The sequence below is a fragment of the Gymnogyps californianus genome, chromosome 4 (assembly GCF_018139145.2).
Source record: "Gymnogyps californianus isolate 813 chromosome 4, ASM1813914v2, whole genome shotgun sequence".
NCBI lineage: Eukaryota > Metazoa > Chordata > Aves > Accipitriformes > Cathartidae > Gymnogyps > Gymnogyps californianus.
Genome location: NC_059474.1, coordinates 6,134,771 through 6,152,337, shown reverse-complemented (window position 1 = coordinate 6,152,337; position 17,567 = coordinate 6,134,771).

The following is a 17,567-nucleotide window of genomic DNA, read 5'->3' as shown; positions in this document are numbered from 1 at the left end:
CCATCATGCCTTCAACATGGTGACTAGCAGTAGCTGGAGGAAAACAAGCATGGCTGTGGCCAGCCGAGCCTACAGTTGTATCTTTGGATGCAGGGACTCATCCTAGGAGCCCAGGGCAGGATCTTCAACAAAATGATTGAAAGGGGTAACGTCGGTAGGTATCTGCAGAGAATCCACTTGAGTTTTACTTTACTGGAATATTTGAAACTCAAGGTGGCATTTGGGCGTTTGCGCTAGCTGGGAAAGCAGAGCAGTACAGTCAGTGCAAAAGATGTTTCACAAGTTATTTTGTTTTGAATGTTGTGTTCTAAAACTGATTAATCCCTTCTTTACTTAGCCATATCTCTTGGGTATCGGAAGTGGAAGGGTATCAGACAGTTTTATGTGGGGCTGGAGAGACGACTTTTTACTAAAAAAGTTTGGTTTTCAACTTGAATAGAAATGAGTGTTTCAGAGGAACTAGATCCCTCTCATTATTGTGTTTCTCTGTGATAGCTGATGCTGTAATTCATACTCCACGAGGCTCTTCCTTGCGGCGAAGCCCCTGCAGCAGTATTTTCTGTGTGCGTCCCTGGTAACTACAGAACCGGGACCCCATGAAGGGTCTCCTCCCTCCTCCTCTCCCTTGCAGCACCCCTTTCCTCCAGGATGGAAAAATTGCTGAAGACCATTAAAAAATTGACTTTTAATCCATAGGTTTGTTGTACTGGGGGGTGTGTGTGTGTTTTCCAGCACAGATCTCCCCCATCCTGGTTATCCCAGGAGAGCAGGGAGCTACACGCTCCCCATCCCAGCTGCTTCACCCTGTCCGCAGGGACACCAGCTCATGGGACAGGTTGGGTTGATGTGTTGGTACCTCCGATGCCCACAGGCGCCCGTCAGGCTTCATTTCCAGTTCCTCGGATGCTCTGCCCAACTGACACCATTGCCTCAGCAGCAGCTAGGCTGGCCAAGGGCTGTCCCCTTTTCATTGCTTTTAAAGCAAGGCAGCAAGAAACTTTTAGCAGATTGAACACCTTCAGTTGTAGAAGAATCATTAAAAAATCTTCTCTGCTCGCAGGATTGTACAGGTGGAGGTGCCAGCAATGTTTTGCCACGTGTTAGTCAAAATCACATCAAAACATTATTCACAGGTTTGGTATTTTTTAATCTATCCTGCCTGGGAAATTTCTTCCCTTTACTGTTTTTCTGAACTCGACTGAATTGGTTTTGAGTCCCATAAAAAAGATAGAAAAGATATGTTTCTTTTCTGGAATTCAGATGGACATGTTTTTAAGCTCCCAGACAGGCAGCATTTCACATGGGGGATCATATGCCATTTCTATATGCGTTTTGTGTTTTAACACAGCTCTTACACTTGGCTTCATAAACGTGGTGCAGTCACTAAGTGCTTAATGTGAGTTCTTGTAGCTTATTTCAATCATCCAGATTGGGAACATTTGAGTTATAAAGCAACAAATCAGCTTCGTTGGGTCAATGAGCACTTAGAAAACTTGAACTTTTCTGGATTAAATAATAGTCGAAGTTCCAAACTGAATATTCAGTAAATGAGAGGGAAAAGAAACACGATACCTTTCTAGTCTTCGACTGATTTAAGAGACATATATAAGATACAACCAGTGTGAGAGAGAGTCCACATTATGCAGTTACTCTGTGGTGGATAGCTGCCTTTCCCAAGAAAAATTCAGTGGAGAAATTCATGCTCTAAGGCTTGTATTTACTGCTTGAGGAGTAAGTTGGATATTTTAGGGATGTCATTATTTACAGGATCAATATTGCTATTTAGCCAGACGGCTGGCCAAGCACGGACAAATATTGTCTGCTATAATACATTTATCTGTCTATCGATCTGTCTCTGCACCCGTTTTGCTGATCAAACAGACAGCTATAGCAGGACCAGGAGCAACTTATTCCTAGTTTTACCGCATCGGTAATAGGATTTGTCTCACATATAACTTCCCATTCAAAAACTACGTGAGTAGTTAGCTTGAGCAAACGTGGAGCCTTATGGAAAGAGCCAAATGGATTCACCCCATCTATTTGAGGCAGGACCCATCACCTCCTGGGAGTGCCTACCCCAGATAAATGCAACCCACATTCCCTCCTGCCTCCCAGTCTCTCAACAGCAGAGAACCATGATAACACTTTAGCAAAGTATTGTGTTACTTAAAGCAGAAAACGCAATTTTAGTAGAGATGGGTCAAAGTGAAGAGGATGGATACAAAATTTTCCTGAATTCAGAATATTCAATGGAGGATGCAGAGAGATTTGTTCAGATCTACTCCAGAAAATATACAGAATACTTCATGTCAGTCCAAGCTGTTAGTTACTTGCTAGGAAAGTGTGATTTAGTAAAAGGCTTATACCGATCAAAGGGCGATGACCCTCACCTCCACGCAAAGCAGGAACAACTCCAGTGAGACGGACGAAGCTAATGAACAAGAAACCAGTGTTAGCTGCAAATGACGCCAAAGATGAAGAAGGAAGATGTTTTGAAATTTTGAGTGAGATGTGGTTTTAAAAATCTATGCAATTCATAGAAAAACCCCTGACGTGACACATTTACTGGGCTTGTTCTAAAGCGAGGTGTGCTTAAGGGGAGGATATGGAGATTCACGAGCTGAAAGGTCCCACGAAACCTGGGTGGGAGTGAGGGATGCTTTCTGGGAACCCACCAGGGCATGGCAGAAACGTGACAGCTGATTTTTGCAGAGTAAGATCGAGAACACCACACTCAGATTTACATTGTTTACCTCCCTTCAGATGGATGGTGAAACGTGGCTGCGCTGGGGACGGGGCTGCTTGCCAGGCAGCCGGTCACTCCCTGCATCCAGCGCTTGCCACCGTATCAGTCCTGCCATCGCCTTCACCACCCGTGAAGGTCTGATTTAATGCACCTGGATGCCAGCAGCCAGGTTGCTGAAGAGCTTTGCTGGGTCGTGACCAAACCTGACCGGCTATGGGGTTGTTTTTTTGCAATACGGTTCCAAGAAGACAAAAGAGACACGGGCTCTCAGTTTTCACCTGGCAATACTAGTTGTCACCCCCGTTGATAAACAGATGGTTTGAAACCATTCTGTTTTTCTGGAAACGGGCAAGGACTTTCCAGACAAATATATGCAATACTTGGGGAAGTCAGTCCACAGTGGAGGCAAAATAGACAATGAACCTTGGGTGTCTTGAAGATGATCATCTAGGGCATCTCCATCCCTCCATGCCCTGAGGATGGGCTGGTCCAAGTGGTACAGCTTGGGCAGTGCGCAGAAGGGAGGAAGTCTGCCTGGGTCTCACATGGTGCTTCTCCAGGCTGATGTGGGGCAGGAGATGGGATATATCTATAGCTATGATTATTAATGTTTTCATCTAGGAATTGCTAGATTGACTTAGGAAAAGCTGGGCTATGTATTGAGGATAGGAGGGGAAAAAAACCTTTGGTTTTGTTTTTCTTTTCTCCTTTTCTTTTTTTCTTTTTTATCCTTTCCCTTCCCTTCCCTTCCCTTCCCTTCCCTTCCCTTCCCTTCCCTTCCCTTCCCTTCCCTTCCCTTCCCTTCCCTTCCCTTCCCTTCCCTTCCTTTCCCTTTCCCTTTCCCTTTCCCTTTCCCTTTCCCTTTCCCTTTCCCTTTCCCTTTCCCTTTCCCTTTCCCTTTCCCTTTCCCTTTCCCTTCCCTTCCCTTCCCTTCCCTTCCCTTCCCTTCCCTTTCCCTTCCTTCCCTTCCCTTCCCTTCCCTTCCCTTCCCTTCCCTTCCCTTCCCTTCCCTTCCCTTTCCCTTCCCTTTCCCTTCCCTTTCCCTTCCCTTCCCTTCCCTTCCCTTCCCTTCCCTTCCCTTCCCTTCCCTTCCCTTCCCTTCCCTTCCCTTCCCTTCCCTTCCCTTCCCTTCCCTTCCCTTCCCTTCCCTTCCCTTCCCTTTCCCTTCCCTTTCCCTCCCTTTCCCTTTCCCTTTCCCTCCCCTTCCCTTTCCCTTTCCCTTTCCCTTTCCCTTTCCCTTTCCCTTTCCCTTTCCCTTTCCCTTTCCCTTCCCTTTCCCTTTCCCTTCCCTTTCCCTTCCCTTTCCCTTCCCTTCCCTTCCCTTCCCTTCCCTTCCCTTCCCTTCCCTTCCCTTCCTTCCCTTCCCTTCCCTTCCCTTCCCTTCCCTTCCCTTCCCTCCCTTCCCTTCCCTTCCCTCCCCTTTCCCTCCCTTTCCCTTTCCCTTTCCCTTTCCCTTTCCCTTTCCCTTCCCTTTCCCTTTCCCTTCCCTTTCTCTTCCCTTTCCCTTCCCTTCCCTTCCCTTCCCTTCCCTTCCCTTCCCTTCCCTTCCCTTCCTTCCCTTCCCTTCCCTTCCCTTCCCTTCCCTTCCCTTCCCTTCCCTTCCCTTCCCTTCCCTTCCCTTCCCTTCCCCTTCCCTTCCCCTTCCCTCCCCTTTCCCTCCCCTTCCCTTTCCCTTTCCCTTTCCCTTTCCCTTTCCCTTTCCCTTTCCCTTTCCCTTTCCCTTCCCTTTCTCTTCCCTTTCCCTTCCCTTCCCTTCCCTTCCCTTCCCTTCCCTTCCCTTCCCTTCCCTTCCCTCCCCTCCCGGCATCTCGGGTAAATTATGGGCTGAGTTTCTTTTCCCTCCAGACATGAAGGGCAGTTGGCACCAGGCTTGGGTGAGCTGTGATTTGGTATTATCTCAAAAGAAAGCATCACTGAGCCTAACCAAAATGCTCATTTAGCAAAGCCTGTAAGCATGAGTAGACCTATTGGCCTCAGTTGGTTTTAGTCTGCATCTGAAGTCAGACAGACAAAAAAAGCATTGCTTTAAAGTGCGGAAGAGGAATTTGACTAAAGCCGCTGTAATAAAGAATCTCATGACAGGCAAGTCGTGCAAATTAGGTGAATGTAGACAAACAGGGTGGGAACCATCTGGCCAAGCTTCGAGATGGGTGAGGCAGTTCAGACACCTTCATGCCACTCTGGGTTCACGTTACAGTCCATCAGTAGAGAGCCGTGGGCCACCTCCTCCCCCATGATCCATCTCCTAACCCGTGGGCCACCTCCTCCTCTGCAGTCCACGTGGAGGAAGCAGAGCCAGCATGGCAGAAGGCCAGTATGGATGAGAAGGGGACACCGGGCTGACCTCGAAGGCACCAGGCAAGTGCACAGGAGATGGACGTGGGGAACTAGAGACAAGGGGAATATAAGGGCATTGCTCCAGCTTGTGGGGATAAAGGTGTTGAATGGACATCCAGTGAGCAGACGACTTGGTCCCTGCAGCTAGGACCCTTGGTGGCTTTGCCCTCCCGCACTCTCAGATGATGCGTTCAAGGTTTTCTCCATGGCTTCATGTGCCTTTTCACATGTTATAATTTACTTGTCATCTTTGACTCATTAAAGTTTTAAGATGATGACTATTCGAGATCAGACTACAACCCTAGCTCTCCTTTATACAGTATTTCCCTAATTTGTTTGGTCATAAGGATGATGTAAATAACTGAGAAATTGGCCCCTTATCTTCTGAATGTCTTTGTGTGTATCACCGCAGAAAGCACGACTTTCTTATTACTGCACAAGAATATCCAATCAAAATCATATTTTGTCACCTGCAGATGTATGATGAGCAGTGTTTCGGTGTGGCGTTCTTCAGGACTTGGGCTTGTCTAATTCTAAACCTGTGAATAATCCCAGCGATTTTCAATATTGCAAATACCTCTGTCTGACGGTGAATGTCCCTGGGTGTTTCAGTGGAGTGTGAGAGCAGACACCTAACAATCCTCTGCAGTATCCACTGAAGTGGTGTAACCAAGCGGAAACCCCGCTGAGCTGAAAAATGCCCCTTGCTCAGGAAAAGCACTCTGTGCCTGCGTGCCTCTGATGCCCCGTGGTGGGACATCTCCCAGAGAGGTGGGAGAGCCGCGGCTGGGAGAGCCTCCAGCGGGTTTCCTCTGTTACCCACCGGAGGTCTGATCCAAAGCTCATTCAAGGTAAAAGTGCCATTTATTTTTGTGGGATTTTAAATCTTTTTCCTGTTAAATGCACTCAGCTTTAGGAAAAGGCCACTCAGGATATGACTAAATTTAGCTGAAGAATTTAAGTGGTGGGACACAAAGCTCCTGGACTTTTCCATTTCGTCTCCATTTTAGGCATGAAGTTAAACCAGGTTTTTCCTTGGTTTAATCCTTGCCTTGGATGCAGAGTAGGAGCAGCCAGACGAGTCAAGCCTGAAAGACCATCCTGGTGTGTACACTAGGCTGGATGCTGATAGATGGTGTATGAGAAGGAACGTGGAAAGCTTATAGCAGGTCTATATGGGTGGCAGCGTGGCATTGCATAGGTGTGAGCTGTGCACGTCTGGTTTGCGTGAAAATTCATCAGCACCAGGCTGGAGAGGAGATGCCTGCAAGTTATCCCGGTGGACACGTGGGAGCTTCCCTGCTCTGTGTGGAAACAGCAACAGGAATTAACACTCCTCAGCCCTGGGCTCTCTAAAATGAACTCAATCAAAAGCAGGCGGTCGCTGCTGTGAAGTGACACGTGCAGCAGCGCTGGGCAGGGATGCGAGGCTCCGGTCAGCATTTGTCAAGAAAGCAGATGTGATGCTGTGGAAATGACAAAAAGTAGAAGCTGTGCAAGGCTGATGTACATTGTACAAATTCAGCACAGTGAGAACACCTCCACCGAACATGTCCACCGCTTTTTGTAAGGTGCAGCAGTTGTTCTGACGATAACTTTTGCCTTCTTTTTCTCTTTTTACTTTTTTATTGGTTTTAGTCTTTTTTTTTTTTTACCTTCAGGGAATGCTTTAATAGCAATTTCACAGGAATTCAGTTTTGGTTTTGTTTGTAATAAATGTTGTCATTAGAGTGAAAAAGAAATCCACAGGAGCAATTGCTGGTCATGAAAGAGTGAATAAATGAATTAATCATCTTCAGCTTTGTTATTATTTTCATGTGCATAATGATGACACAGGCTGGTGCACTGACTGCAGTGTGTTTAGAGGAAGAAGAAAAATTCTCTGAAGGCCTGCGGGACATAATTAGTTTGAACCTCCCTCCAAAAAAGGTGTATTTTTGTTTTGTGGTAACCTCAGTGCTAAGTCCTGAGGATGAACAGGTTCCTACGGATGACACCAGAGGAGACAGAAATCAGACTACCCTGGGAAGGGAGGAAGAACAGTCTTCCCCTGACCTTCACGTGGGCTAAAGCAACTGTGCTCACTCCTTCACGTTGCAATCACTTGCCTCTCTGCCACAAGTTGCTAAAATAGGGCAGAGATACAGCCAACCTCTGTAGCGGTTTGGCACTATAATTAGCTCCCTTTGACAGAAAATGCCCTGAGTTCGGCCTAATTCTGTTCAGTTGATGTTACTGTTCTTTCTTAACTATTTCAGTAGGAGGAGGCGGGTGTTCATGAGTTCCAGGACCAGCAAGCATCAATAACCACAGCAACAACACAAATGCCATACGCTAACTCTAGAGAAAGTACAGAAAAGTTACTTCCAACACCGAAATTATCAGAACAAAGGAGAAAATAATACCCTTGCAGTCACTTTGCTTTCCTGCCTTCAGCAAAGCTTTGTGTCCCTCTTCAAACCTCTTCTCCCTGGTTTTCTGCTGTAGCTTCAAAGAGTCGGGGAGGTCCTGCAGGTTTGATGGTTTCCTTCAGATTGAATACACTGCAGAATCTTTTTGTGCCTGAAACCAGAGGATTTCAGAAGCACATGAATTCTTTGCTCAGGAAAGGTCTGTGCTAAAGCAGCTGGCACTTCCTCAGGACAAAAACTGTTCAGTACAGCAGCTCTGGGAGAAAAGCCAAACAGTGAAGCAGTTGTGACATCTAGTGGTGCTTGTGGCTATTTCAGTACAGAGAAACACACTATAAATATGACCAGAGATATATATGACCACCCTATGACCAAAAGGAGAAGCCTTCATGACCAACCTGCACTTTTCCTCTATGATGGGGCTGCAGGAAAAAAAAAATCATCATTTTAGTCATGTGGTGACTATACTTCCCATGGAGGAGTAGGGATGGTCAGCCATCCCTTGCTTTTCTCCGCTGCAACTGAGTTGGAAAGGTTTCCCAGAATATAAGAATAGAAGAAACCGCTTTAAAAGAGAGATTTGAATGTCATTAATTCTGTGGGTTTTCACCAGTGCCAAGGCAACTTTAGGGATGAATAGAAAAACATATACTAAACAATGTTAAGAATGTAAGAATAGGTATATTTATTGTGTGCATCTTTGTGTGTGTGATATAATAGATGAAGATGTGTCTGCAGCTTTTAAGGATATATAGCCAGAGGAATCTCATAGAGATCACAAGGTCTCGAGTGCTGCAACTGGAGTGCCTTCACTGCTGATGCTCCAAATTTAACTGCAGGTATGTGAAACGAGGATTAGCCCGTGTATTTAGTTTAGACATTTGTCTACATTTTGTAGACATTCAATTTTAAGAACTAATCCTGAAGCAAAGAATTTCAGTAGAACATTAGCTTGGTCCTGTAGAGCTTTGCACAGTGGCATTGCTGAGTCAGCAAGATTTCAGCTTAAAGAAAAAGCCTCAAAGAAAAATCTTCACTTTACAAAGAAGCTAGGTACTTTCTATGTTGTCAGTTATTTTTGCAAAGACAAAGGTGACTTCAGCACAAAAAATCTCCAATTTGAGCAAAATACTTTTTTCTTTAGGTGCAAGACAAATCCTGCTATGTGATAAATCTATATTTGTATTTTATTCTGGGGTTGTTAAGCCTCCAGAGAAACAGTGGACAGAACTTCTACTCTTCATCAGTTCCACAATGCCTGGAAACAAAAGCAATTTTAGTACAACAAAGTTCAACAGATGCATTTGTGAAGCTGCTGTAGCCAACATTGGGATTTCCAGACTGTGCAGGTGACCTGTCCGACTACTGCAAATGATCTGATGGCATCCAAAAAAAGATAGAAAAAAGGCATAATTTGTAGGCTCAGCATTTCTTAAGGCTTCAACATATATGCAGAATTAAGTAAGAGCTGCAACTGAGCTTTGCTTTGTGCTTTCATACGTGGGTCCCCAGGGGAGGTAGGTGAACCTCATTGCAACTAAGGGAATATCCCCATGAGACTGCTAGAGGGAGAGGTTTATCAGTTGGGGCTAATAAAAGCCACCAGTTCCTGCTCTGGGTCCACACAGCCCAGCCCAGCCAAGCGGTCCTCCTGGAGTTGTCCTAGCGATTTCCCCATGAAATAGCAGATGATAAAAATGATGGGGGAACAAGAGAAGATGGAAGTAGCTGGATCTGCTGCTTTGCGTGGTGAAGGAGCTTGTTCCATGTGTCTTGCGACCTCTGGGGACACAGGACCAGACCTAACCTGTTACAGGCTGTGCTGGATTTAACTAGGTTGAGACCTTCTTCCTCGATGCGGCTTTTGGGTGCGCAGAGGGAGGTTGTTCCCACTCCTTACCACTCTCTTGTTTTCTGGTGCTGATTTTCAGAGGTATGGCTTTCTTAAACCCCACAGGGATAAAAAAATAAAATTGCTCCATGCCTAATTATGCAGAGACAGAGGAACTAAAGTGTTTCAGGGCTGCCGAGGTCAAAGGGGAGGTGCCGATTTCCACCGCTGCAGCTCTGGCCCTTAGACATCAGGGTTGCATCAGCTTTCAGCTTAGCTCATGCTGAGCTGCATCCCACAGTCCCGAAGCCTTAAAAATCAGCATGGCCTCCAGGGAAGGAGAGTTGAGTTTATTTCTCACACTGGGATTAATTGTTATTCAGTGGAAGTCTCTTCCAGCGCAAAGAATTAAGAGCCAAACTCAATTCCTTACGACAGGTGGACAAGCCATGAGGAGAGGCTTTTCTGGCGTAGGCATTTCAAGGAACCTACATCCCATTTTGCTCCCGCTTCTTCCTGGATGGCAGAGGCTCCGCAGGATCCTGTATCCTGCTCCAACACCAGGAGAACCCCTTGCAGGGTCGTTGAGAGCAGAATTTGCCCTGAACTGCTGTTTTCCTTTTGTGAACCCCTCCCATCTTCAGATCTGTTCTGTTCCTCACGACCAGCAGGGCAACCCGATCATCTGGAAGAGCAGGTCTCCAAGATGTGAACATTTCCCAGCACCGTGGGGCAGCCCCAGGTCTGACACCTGTGTTTTTAATAAACTGGATCGTTGTGCTCGGCTGCCCTGTCTCCAGGAGGGAGAAAGGCAGTGGGACGTGTATGGCTGCTCCGACTGCAGCCCAGTGAACTGCTACAAAAGCCCATCAAACGTCAAGCTTTTCTTTAAGACCTGGAGTTGCTGAAGCATTTCTGGCAAAATTTACTGAATAAAATGAGTAAGCTCCGATAAGCCCCTGATATGTGACAGAGCCAGACTTGCTTCAGATCACACAGCAAAGGGGAAAAAAAAAGTATTTAGATGAAGATGACCACAGGTCTTCAGCAGCATCTTCCTTCCTGGAGAAGTCCAAGCTGTGATGGACCTGAAAGGGTCAGCCTGGGGCTGGCGGGCTGCGGGCACCGGTTCAGTGTCCATCCTTGGGGACTTCCCCCTGAAGCGCTTCTGATGATGATGTTATGACCCCGATTGGTGCCAAGCTGAAATATGACCCCCTGTTTGTGAAGCACCATAGAAATGTCAGGCTCTTTAGAAATACCAAGCCATGGCACTGCTTAGGGAAGAAGGGGGTGGTGTTTGTGTGCTTATCGATTTTCACTTGGCACTACTAATACTGAAAAAAAAAAATAACTATACTAATAGCAATACCAGAAAAGTTTGCACGATGTTTCAGAAGCGGAGAACAGAATATAAAATTTGTTTGCTGAAAGCAGTATGGGGATTGCGCAGAAAAGGACCAAGCGAGATGACACCACCAACACCCGCCTTTCCCTCCCCGCTGTAAACTCTCAACTGGTCCTCATCTCTGCTATCTGGAGTTACACCAGAAGGCCCAGTAAGCCCATTTCTAACTAATTCCTTAGCAGACGCTCTCTGCCATAGCTCTGTTACTGCAAAATCACAGGCTGTAGGGAAAAAATAAAGCGGGTTAAAGCACAAGTGTGGCAAATTCCTCCAGAGGGAATCCTCACCTCTGATTTTCTCTGTCCTCTTTACAATGGAAAAGAGAGCAGTGGTCCAGCTCCTCCTGGTGACTCTCCCAGGGCTGAGATGCTGGGACTATTTTTGCTTACAACCTATAAATTAAAGTATAGAAAACCACAAACTAGTCTGCTTTTAGAAGGGTCAGCACCCTTAGCTGCTGGAAGCTGGATAGAGGTGAGGCCAGGGTTTACCTTCATGCTTGGGTCCCTGCCTTGATCTCAGGGAGATGGTGGGGAATGGCCAATTTGTTTGCACATTCTTAACTTCCAGTGATAGGAGGTGATGATGCCACTAAAGCTAACAAGATGCATGAGGATTTCAAGCTGCAGGGTTGTTTCAGCGAGGGTAAGAATGGGAGACAGTGATCAAACATCAGCTGGTGCCAGAAGCATAGGTCCGTAGTCATCGCTGATGTGAGTAAGGGCTAAACCAGCTGAAGAGCTTGTCCCTGGTTTAGCAATCCCCTGAACACAGGCTCTCCCTCAAAGGATGGCCTTCCTGCTAAACCCTCCCCACTGGAACCTGCATTTGTCAAAGGGATGTCTTTTAGCTCTGGCCAGCACCAGGAGACAAACCTGTTTCTGATTCCGAGTAGGAAGTCTGGGGTATATTTTATGCTATTAAATCTCTGCCCACAAAGTCCATTTCGTGGCTCTACCAACTGTGTTGTTTTTACAGCTGCTAGGCTGAATACAACCATAAGTTTTTTTAATATGTCTGAGTTTACCTTACAGATCAAGTGTGTGACTCCTGCCATCATCCCAAAGGATTTCTGCCTGGCATGAAGTTCACCACAAAGTTTGTGGCATAAGGGGCTGCAGTCCTAGGGCAGTGAGCAGCCCGGAGGGAAATGATGGAGCAGGTCTCTTGCTGGCACCAAAACACCCTTGAACAGAGCTCTGAACAGAGCTCCAAACAGATCTTTTATCCTTTCTACACAAAAGGGAAATGCCACTTCTTATTTTCCATTTAATATGCAATCACTATTTGGAAAACTTTGAGGTTTGCTTGTCTTTATGCCATGATCAGGGTGCATGTCCTGTTACGGAGAGGTCTGCAGGAGCGTGATGTTCCCGACCAGCATTTTCTTCAGCTCAGAGGTAAGTGCTGACAGTCCAGGCTCTTCATATTCCTGGGAAGTTGCGCTGTAGTGAACGCTGAAGACCTCGGGGTGCAAGAAGCTTGTTTCAGTTTTGAGCTTCCTTTTTGGAAAGTGGCAAGAGGTTGATGGAGTCCTACAACCACCCGCACAAATCAATGTTACAGAAAAAGACGGCAGGAGGAACTACTGAACTGGAGCAATGAAGAAGGCATCCTGCTTTCTACCGCTCTCTTATGATAACATTTAAAAGAGACATGAATGTATTGATGGGCCAACTATGGAAACAGTGTCTACAGAAGCTGTCAGTCAAATGCAAGGCTCAAATCCCAGAGAAACCGGTGGCAGTATTTAACCTCTGGCCGTGCAAATGTAAATGTGAACAGCAAATACCCTGTGATACATGCTGGCAGCGGGATTCCCCTGGTGATCATTTTACATTGTCACTCTCTGGCAAAGCAGTAACAGGGCTCCAAGTCATTTGTCATGACTGTGGGGCAGAAAAAAGTGTTAAAAGCTTTATTCAAGAAAAGCAACCGTACTTTCAGTTTCATGCTGTAACAGAGACAACTCTGTGTGGTCTGCAGGTCCCATTATTTCAGAAACTTGGAACTGAACCTTTCCCCAACCTGTCCTTGCCTTTTATTTAGCAACAAATTTACTGGGTTCAAAATACTTTTGGGTGGGTGTCGGGTCCAGCTTCAAACACCTCCAGCAGACAGATCCACTGTGGGCTGCCTCCATGTGGGTGGGTTTCTAAGCTCTTGTTGCAATCAGTGGATATCATCCAGCACTGCGAGGGCTCCAAGAGAGCAATTCAACCCTCTCCTTGCAGCAGACACCTATAGACAGCATGTGAACTGCTCTCTTGTCTCTGCTGACTGCATGGACTAGGTTTCCATTGGCACAACGAGAGCTGGGACGGCGCGCACGTACACACCTGCCATGCAGACACCTTCAGGTGGCTGAATCTGGACCTGAATTTCAGCCTTAGCTGCATACTGTTCAGACAGCAAAGACTCATATTAGGTGTCTAAATATTGGTGTCTAGTGCCATGTGAGGTGCCCTAGGGTATCTGAGACCTCTGCCAAGAACTGGCTAATGGGATACAGGGCAGGGGAAACCCAGGCTTGCCTGGAGAGGCAGAAGGAAGCAGGACAGGGTGCTGCAGGGCGGCTCAAGCTGCACTAGATGCCAGTCCACAAGCAAGCATATTGACTTCTCCTGTGTTATCTGCAGCAAGACCAAGGTCAGTATGAAACCCAGAAGTGGAGTGTCCTGGTTTTGGCTGGGACAGAGTTAATTTTCTTCCTAGTAGCTGGTACAGTGCTGGGTTTTGGATTTAGTGTGACAACAATGTTGGTAACACGATGATGTTTGAGTTGTTGCTAAGTAGCGCTTATCCTAAGCCAAGGACTTTTCAGTTTCCCATGCTCTGCCAGCAAGCAGGTGTGCAAGGAGCTGGGAGGGAGCACAGCGGGGCAGCTGACCCGAACTAGCCAAAGGGGTATTCCATACCATAGAATGTCATGCCCAGTATATAAACTGGGGGGAGTTGGCTGGGAGGGGCGGATCGCTGCTCGGGCATCAGTCAGCGGGTGGTGTGCAATTGCATTGTGCATCACTTGTCTTTTCTTGGGTTTTATTTCTCTTTTTGTTATCTTCCTTTTCATTACTATTATTATTATTATTTTATTTTATTTTATTTTATTTCAATTATTAAACTGTTCTTATCTAAACCCACGAGTTTTACTTTTTTCCCTGATCCTCCTCCCCATCCCATAGGGGAATGGGGGGAGGAGTGAGCGAGCGGCTGCGTGGTGCTTAGTTGCCGGCTGGGGTTAAACCACGACACGGAGATACGTGGATTCATACATGGAAATGTGCATATGGAAAAGTGGATGCTGTGTGAGTTAAGGGGTGAGTTCCTCGTGTGGATGAAGACGACTGAGACTGGCAGGCACTTGCTGTATCCGTCAAGGCCTCGGAGGAGACAGACACGGGGGGCTGGTGCAGGTGACAACTGTATCTTGGTGTTTCTAAGTGCCAGTGCCTAGAGCACAGTCAGGTTTTATTCTGTGGTATAACATCAAACCTGGGCTCTGGGGTGTAAACAGGACACCCTGAAAAACCTGGATGTCTAAAGTGTTTCTGCTGCTCTTAGTGCTAGTAAATCCAGACATTTAAAGGACTGGTGATTTATTTGCATTGCGCATTTTTGGCTGATGGTGCAACTAAACAAAGCATTAGCAATGACTTCGCTTAGGAGATGAAACCAAGGCTGGGAGAGGTTGAGTGATTTCAGTGATGACCCAGAGGAAGCGTGCAGCCAGCCAAGCACCCAGGTTCCTCAACTGCCCAGCCAGTATCTAAAAGAAGAAAAGAGAAACGTTTTACCATTAGTTTTAAGGAAGTACCAAAAGAAGTTGCATTTTGTGCATGCAGTGAATCTCCCTTTCTTCTAAAGATCTACGAAAGGGAAAATACTAGCAGGCAGTGTGTTTCTGTCTTCTGCTAGAGCTGGAACTCCTGGGGTAGGTAAACATTAACATGATGTTCCTTTGGGCTTTTACTAGCAGAAGGTGAAGTCCTCTGGAGAGGGATACTAAGCAGAAAGTCCTGTGTTGAATATCAGGAAGATCTGCTTTCAAACAGGATTAAAGCCCAACTATGAGTAACAGAGCAAGAAACATGTTTTCACTAGAATTCAGTGAGTCCCTGGGTGTGTGATTTTCATAAGGTTCAGCTCCAGGATCTGTGTTGCTCTTAAAATGAAGTTGTTTACTTAAAAATGCATTAGGGAGTGACCCCACCCCTTATCTGGCCTGTGGGCTTTCTGCAGTGGTTGAAAATTATTGTTCTTAGATTAAATCCCCAAATCTTTCTTAATCCTTTGGCTACCCCACTAGAACTGGGTCTGTCCTGAACTTTTCAAGGCAGCCCCTGTCATTGCTACCTGAGTGTTGCTAATTGCTGTATTGTTTCTCCCTGGACTGAATGGTTTCTTTCTAGGAGGTTGATTAAATCAGCTGAATTAATGCTGGTGGGACAGAGTGTTCTCTGACAGGAACCAAACCACTGTGTTAAAACAAATGAAAATAGGTTTATTTTTTCTCAATTCCATGTATGTCTGGCCAATTATATATTGTACAGCTGGTTTCCGTACCCTGAAACTTTTACGGTTAGGGTGATAATGACTTCCATCAATATTAAGATTCAAAAGACTCTACATGCATTCAGATTTTGAATGTAAATGACTAAAGAGATGTTTCTCCTACTGAGATTTGAAAAAAAACCCCCACACCAACAATCCAAACCCTCATCTTACACAATCCTACTAAAACCACTAAAAAACTGCAGTTGCCCTTATTTTGTCATATTGTTTGACTTCATGCCCGGGTTATTTTAAGTGCATTTGATATCCAGCAGATGGACTTCTGACACTACATAGCTCAACACAAAAAGGAGAGAAAGAATAACCCACTATATTCAGCTGGGGTCAAAAGCTCCAGATCTCCCTGTTGACAGAACTGGGACTCTTCTCTGACCCTTGGCAGTGGGACAGTCCTGCCTGCCACTGCCACCTATGAACCAAGGTGAGGGGGATCACTTAGAAACAGTTGGGGTTCTTATTGTTCCCTTTGGCTTTCTGCTATCCAGTCTCACTCATTTCTTTTGTGTGTTATTTTCTAGATCAGCTTGTCTCTCTCCCCCTCCTGAAAATAGAGTTTTGTTGAGAAATGGCTAAAAGCAAAATCTTCCTGTATACAGAATGATGATACCGTGGCATCTAACTCAAATTCTATAATCCCCACAAGAGTCTTAGTGAAAGCCTCAAGTCAAGGAAAAATTGATTTGGAAATGGATCCAGGTATAAATCTTTTAGTAGTGAGTGGGTTCCTTATAAAATCAGTGTGTATGTCCTCCTAAGGGGATCATATATACCTCATAAGAAGCTGAACATTTGGATGCTTCATTTATTTATTACGGCCTCATTCTTGCCTCAGTTTTACGGACATGAAGTGAATGAAATAATCAGGATGAAATCAGAGTATGACTTTGCAGGTTTATTTTTGTCCTGAAGCAATACTTTGTCTCTTCTTGACCCCCTCCCACAGGCCCCCCCCCCCATCTATGCCCACAGATACACAAATATATGCACGTGTTGTTTCTGAAGGCAGCTGCTCGCATAGGTGATGAACTGACCTGTGTCTGAAGCTCGTGTGTAGAAGTTAAAGTATTTTAAAACCCCTTGTGGGAAGCCTCATCATAGAGTTCCGTGGTTTCTTGTGACACCGATCCAAGGTCAATTTACTCGTGGCTGCAAGAATTGCACATTTTTTAATAAATGAGCTGACTTCACAGCTTTCCCTGATTTTTCTAACTTTCCTACAAGTCCCAGGTACAGACATATCCTCTGTTTGCTCTGGAGATGCCTCTCCCGTAATCACTGTCCCTGACACATGCTCTTCTTGTGAATGTTTGCCTGAACTCCCTCATCAAAAAATAGGAGCTGAGCCTTTCTTCATTTTCTCTTCCAGAGCAAATGTCCCCTGAAATTTAGCAGAAAGAAAATGCTGCTGTTAAGAATCTCTGTAGGGAGGGAGGAAAGAAAACACTAATTATTGTTTCAGAATTGTGTTGTTTGATTTATTCAAACACACTCCTTTTCCTGCCCCAGGATCAGCCAGGTAAGTAAACTATCCCTGGTGAATGAGAAAGGATTGTCAGTTCTCTTTCATTTTTTTTCAAACAATTTCATCTCAAACCATTTAGTCCCAATAAAGCAGCACGTACTCAGGACTGCCGCTTATCAGGCTGACCATTACAGCCGAGTCGCTTTTCCCAGGACTGTCGCCTGTGTCCTCCTTGTGTCATCCTCGTGTCTTGCAGCATTTACAGTGCTTGTTTGGCACGGTTGGGATGGGGGGTTTGCTCTCTTTCTACAGTGCTTCAAGCAAATTACTAACAAACGAGGTCAGGTATCATAGAATCATAGAATAGTTTGGGTTGGAAGGGACCTTTAAAGGTCATCTAGTCCAACCCCCCTGCCATGAGCAGGGACATCTTCAACTAGATCAGGTTGCTCAGAGCCCCGTCCAGCCTGACCTTGAACGTTTCCAGGGATGGGGCATCTCCCACCTCTCTGGGCAACCTGTGCCAGTGTTTCACCACCCTCATCGTAAAACATTTCTTCCTTATATCTAGTCTGAATCTACCCTCTTTTAGTTTAAGAGAGGTAATGTATTTCATTTGATTGACCAGTTAACTTGTATGTGGGTTTATGTATCAGTTATGCAATTAGAAGATACTACCTTTCCCTGAAAAATGTGACGTTTTTTGGCATCTGCATGCCCCCACAGCGACAGCACGCTGTGAAGCCTTGTGCAAGCCCCTTTGGCTTGTTCGGAAATGCTTCTCCTCACCTTTACTG